Below are 6,013 nucleotides of genomic sequence, written 5' to 3' on the forward strand. Positions count from 1 at the left end.
ACCATGAAGCGGACCGCCATATGCATTATGGGAGTTTTAGAAAGAAAAGGGAGAGAGAAGGGGGCAGCAAGAATATTTGAGTAATTAATGGCTGAAAACTCCTCAAATTTGATGAAAGAGACTTCAGTGGAGCCCGCGCTAAGACAGCACCAAGGCAGCGCGGCTCCGGGGACCAGGTCCCAGGGCAGCCCGCGCTGGTTCCCACCCCTCGCGTCCACACTCCTTGGCTCCAAGACGGTCGATGAGACAGAGGGCCTTGGGGCAGGAAGCAGCACCCATCGGGGGGCTTGGCCATGGCGGGCCGCAGGACCTGAGCCCTACCCTATGGCGGTGGAGCCTGGTGGCTGGTGATGGCAACTGAGCAGGGCTCGCGCCGCCGCCATCTCACCCCTCGCGACGCGTGGAGCCAGTCAGCAACATGGCTCCGGAACAGCCATGTCTGGTCATCAAAGCGTTGTCAAAAGAGCCCTGTTCGAACCAGCAATGGAGGTCATTTTGCTTCCCCAAATTATCCTGACTCATATCCACCAAACAATGAATGTATCTACATTTTGGAAGCTGCTCCACGGCAAAGCATACAGTTGACCTTTGATGAATATTATTATACAGAACCATCGTTTGAATGTCGGTTTGATCACTTTGAAGTTCGAGATGGGCCAATTGGTTTCTTTCCACTTATACATCTTTACTGTGGCATGAAAAGCACCCCCCCCCCGGCCCCATTAATTAGATTTACAGGGAGATTCATATGGATTAAGTTTAGTTTGATGAAGAACTAGAAGGACTGGAATTTCAAGCAAAATACTCATTTATTCCAGATCCAGACTTTATTTACCTAGGGAAGTATTTTAAACTCCATCCCAGATTGCCAGTTTGAGCTCTCAGGAGCTGATGGAATAGTGCGTTCTAGTGAGGAAGAACAAGAAGAAAAAACAAAATCTGACCAAACCTTGATTGCATATGGACAATTAAAGCTACTCCAAAAGCTAAGATTTATTTGAGGTTCCTAGATTATCAAAAATAACCCTGGTGGCATAGTGGTTAAAAGCTACAGCTGCTAACCAAAAGGTTGGTAGTTGGAATCCACCAGGCACTCCTTGGAAACCCCATGGGGCAGTTCTGCTCTGTCCTATAGGGTGGCTATGAGTTGGAATCAACTCCATGGCAATGGGTAGTAGTAGCAGCAGATTATCAAATGGAGCACTCGAATGCAAAAGAAACTTCATTGCAGTCTATGATTGAAGCAGTATTATTGACAATCTGAAAGCCAAGTTTTGCAGCACCGTGGCCAATGATAAAATGCTTAAAACAGGACTTTGAGTACTATGGATGTGGGCAGATGAAGGTAGTCAGCTTAGCAGGTTCGGAATGCTCTTTCGACATCTGTAGAACCTGCCAGCACAGGCAGCACTTTCTTTTGCCATAGCAACATGTGCATCAATAATTCTTTAGTCTGCAGTGATGTTCAAAACTGTGCATACATTTGGGATGAAAATCATTGTAAAGAAAAGAAAAAAGCAGGACTATTTGAATAAATCACTAAAACTCGTGGAACGATTATTGGCATTACGTCAGGGATTGTCTTGGTCCTCATTACTTCTATTTTAGTACAAGTGAAACAGCCTCGAAGAAAGGTCATGGCTTGCAAAACTGCTTTTAATAAAACTGGGTTTCAAGAAATATTTGATCCTCCTCATTATGAACTGTTTTCACTAAGGAACAAAGAGATACCTGCAGACCTGGCTGACTTGCCAGAAGAACTGGAAAACTACCAGAAGATGTGGCGCTCCTCCATTGCCTCCCGGTGCATTCACGACCATCACTGTGGGTCGCAAGCATCCCGTGTCAAACAAAGCAGGACCAACCTCAGTTCCATGGAACTTCCTTTCCGAAATGATTTTGCACAACCACAGCCAATGAAAACGTTTAATGGCACCTTCCAAAAAAGTAGCTACACTTTCAAACAGGCACTAGAAGACAGAGCAATGGAGGACATTCCCTGTGAAATTTATGTCAGGGGATGAGAAGATTCTGCACAAGCCTCCGTATCCATCAATTTCTAATTTTCTACTAAAGGTAGTGTTGATTATTAAGTGTGTGTGTATGTAGGCACACAGCACTGGTACTGTGTTCAGCAGCCCACCCTTTTCTCCTACCAAAAATAGGAGGACCTGCATTTACCATTAACATATTGTAATGGTGAAGTTTTTATTATCTCAGGGAGTCTACATATGTTAAACCAACCAAGGAACTTACTCCATGCAGTGAAAAAAATAATCATCTATTGCGTGGTGGCATATAAACAACGCATCAGTTAAATAGCTTTTGAGGAGGAGCGTGGTGGTGTTGAGCCAGGACCTCAAGCTGCCTGTTAGTTTCAACAACAGGAATAATGCTCTTGATCAGTACAGTTCTATCAATGTTTTGATCCACAATAAACTTAAAACTAAGGATTTTCTTTATATTTTAAATTCCTTTTATTTTTCTTTTCTCTAAATTTGTTTTACAAGCCAGTAATTTTACCACTTCAGTTTCTTACATAAATGCAAGTGGTTAATGCACCACATATATTTCAATATAGACATTTGTTCTTGAATTTGTCAAATTATAGCTAGTTATTGTGATAAGTGTCATTTAAGGTCCAGAGTTATATTTCATCCGTTTTTTCTTTACTAATTTCCATACTGCTGCCTTTTAATTACCAGATTCTTGGTCTTTATTTTCTGTGAGAAGTAGATGATATGATTTATCACCTTTTAATCACATTTCGTCTTAGTTATATTATACTGAAAATTTTCATAACCTTAGGATGTATGCACCATTGCCAGTTAAAACTAGAAGCTTGAGAAAGATAAAAACTTTTAGCAAGTTTTTAAAATTTCCCAAATTTGGTCACATCCAGTGATGGCCCATTGATTGGTAAGCAACCCACTGCTGTTGAGTCGAGTCAATTCTGACTCATAGCAATCCTACAGGACAGAGTAGAACTGCCCCAGAGGGTTTCCAAAGGCTGAGGCAGACTGCCACATCTTTCTTCCGCAGAGTGGCTGGTGGGTTTGAACCGCTGATCTTTTCAGTTAGCAGCTGAGTGCTTTGACCATATGCCACCAGGGCTCCCTTCCGTAAGCAAATAGTCATCTGATTCACTTGGAGAGAGGCCTATAATTATGTTTATTTGCGATTTTATCATCTTGAAATATATGTTGCCTATTAAGTTTTGTAAAAAGAGCTCATGTAGCTCCCTTTGTATTGTTTTTTTTCATGGCGTATGTAACCAAGGTTTACATGAGAGTTAAAGGGAAATTCCTAAGAAACTGTATAAGCCTTCTTACTTGGGACAGACATTTTTGTAACTCTTATCAAGAATAACAATTTTCTCTTTGTTTTAAATGGCACTTTTGACCTTTTTTATGATAAATAAACAATAATTTATAAACATAATATAAAAACTCATTGTGTTTTTTAGACTTTTGATATTATTTGATACTGTACAAATTTTATTAAATCAAGATTAAAGACCTACATGGCAGATTTCTTTCATTGTTCACATTAGCAGCTTTGTATACAAATATGCTGTGATGGAACTGTAAACTATAATTTATTGTAAAGACCTTGGTAATATGTACATAAGCTTTTTGTTTCTTTTATTACTGTATTTAGTTTGTGATAAATTTTTCACTATGTGATATTTATTGCTCTAAATCACAACACAAATGCTATATTAAAATACACATTGTTACATGATCTTTCAATCATGTTATTTATAGCACTGAGATTTTGGATCTTGAGATATGTATGGCAAAGAATCCGTGTTTAGAATTATAACTGATAGAGACATGCCATTTAAAAGAGGTCAATCATTGTTTTCCATATTTTTGATAGTAAATTCTTAATGAGTTTCACTGGATTTTATTAATTTTTTAAAATATTAGATAGACATGTTCTCAGATTTGTGAAAATTGTGACAAATAAAATACTCCCTCAAAATGTATTTTTACGTCACATTTTTTTATTTTAAAAAGTATATAATACCCAAGAAATATGAAAACCTACAATAGTATATTCATTACTTAATTTTTTTTACAAAAGCATGATTTCCTCTGTTTTAAAAATGTAACTCCAAAAGGTAAAAAGACTTAATAAATGTAGTATTCAATGAACTAACACCAGAGCCAGTTTAGATAGCTAAGTTCTTTTGGTACCTGTATTGAATAGGCTTTGTAGTAGGTAACTTATACCAACCAACATTTGAATGGTGTAGTAAATACTTAATATAATAATAATAACTGTGATCTCATTCTTCATGATTATGAAAGGAAATTAGCATATTTTCTAAAAATAGCTGATAAATTCATCTTTAACCTCTACTTTGCAGCAGGAAAAAAAACCAGTATGCTTAACTGCATTATCTATAGTCAGTTGTAACTGTATTTTTACTTTTGAAATTTTTGTCCTATCTTTTTAAGGGCTTAAAGAGGCTTATAGAATACAGAGCCTTTAATGAAGACATTACAGTTAAAATAGTACAGAAGTACCTGGTTTCAGACAACTCGGGTTAGCAAGTGTGATGGTTAAGATTGTGCGTCAACTTGGCTGGGCCATGATTCTCAGTGTTTTAATGTGATCACTCCCATGATTGAATATACTGTGAGTAGCCAATCAGATGAAAGGGAGTCTCCTTGGGGTGTGGCCCACATCTGAATATAAGCAGACGTTCTGGCTTTTTGCTCACTCTGGATCCTGCAGCTGCCTCCTGTTCATCTGACCTCCGGTTCTTGGGACTTGAGCTTTCAGCTAATCTGCTGAACCTGGGATTCGTCGATCTGCACAGCCTGTGAGCAGAAGCCCTGCTCCCTGACCTGCCGATCTTGGGCTTGCCAGCTTCTGTGGCTGCGTGACTTGGGAGAGGCCTCTAACCTGATCCATGGCTTGGGACATTCTAGCCTCTACAGTCGTGTGAGCTGTTTCCTTGATATATATATATATATATATACACTTTACTGGTTTTGCTTCTCTAGAGAACCCAGCCTAAGACAGCAAGTAAAGCTTGGCAACAACTTTTGGTTCTACATTTTCTGGTTGCTAAAACAAATGCAATAGTTTTTCGCTTTTTACAATAGAAAACGCAAGTTTATTTGCATACGTTCATTTTCTCTTAAACTAAAGCAAGAGAGAGTCTTTATGTGAGATGACATTTCCTCAGGATTTAAGAAAAATACAAAATACAAGAGAGATCATAATGGTAAATCTTAATGAAGTGAAGGCACAGCCTAATGTAGTCTAGAAACATTGGTTTCTGATCAGTCTATCTGCAGGGATAGAACCAGAGAACTCGACAGATAATAAATAGCTAAGCCAGCCCTAGGCTGTCACATATGCCTTCATTGAACTATAGATGGGTGTTAACCAGTTGCCACTGAGTTGATCCAATCAAGAGCCACTTGTTGTATTGCCATGTCTAAAAAAAAAAAAAAACTGTTGCCATTGAGTCAATTCTGAGTCATGGCAACCCCATGTGTGTCAGAGTAGAACTGTGCTGCATAGGTTTTTCAATGGCTGATTTTTCAGAAGTAGATCACCAAGCCTTTCTTCCAAGGCATCTCAGTGGACTCAAACCTCCAACCTTTTGGTTAGCAGCCAAGTGTGTTAAACATTTGCACCATCTAGGAAGTCCAGATGAATATTAGATCTCATTTCTTTCTAAGTCAAACACTTCACCAGTATACTATAGGAAGAAAAGAGAATAGAACTGATAAATTTTAGGCATTTTTACCAGCATAATGCTAACTGCTATATATATATATATAGTCTTCAAAAGGAGCCCTGGTGGCATAGTGGTTGAAGCGCTTGGCTGCTGACTGAAGGGTCAGCAGTTTGAACCCACCAGCAGCTCCATGGGAGAGGGATGTGGCAGTTTGTTTCCATAAAGATTTCCATAAAAATCTGTAAAGCGTTGAGGGCAGTTCTCTGTCTGTTAGGGTTGCTATGAGTCGGAATCGACTCAACAGCAATG

At 39.0% G+C, this 6,013-nt stretch overlaps 1 pseudogene; it reads left to right on the forward strand.

The window, feature by feature from the left end:
- Positions 1 to 350: 350 nt before the first annotated feature.
- LOC101349388 (neuropilin and tolloid-like protein 2 pseudogene) lies at positions 351 to 2,068 on the forward strand (annotated as a pseudogene).
- The last annotated feature ends 3,945 nt before the right edge of the window (positions 2,069 to 6,013 follow it).

Source organism: Trichechus manatus, unplaced genomic scaffold (genome assembly GCF_000243295.1).
Source record: "Trichechus manatus latirostris isolate Lorelei unplaced genomic scaffold, TriManLat1.0 scaffold00068, whole genome shotgun sequence".
NCBI classification, from domain to species: domain Eukaryota; kingdom Metazoa; phylum Chordata; class Mammalia; order Sirenia; family Trichechidae; genus Trichechus; species Trichechus manatus.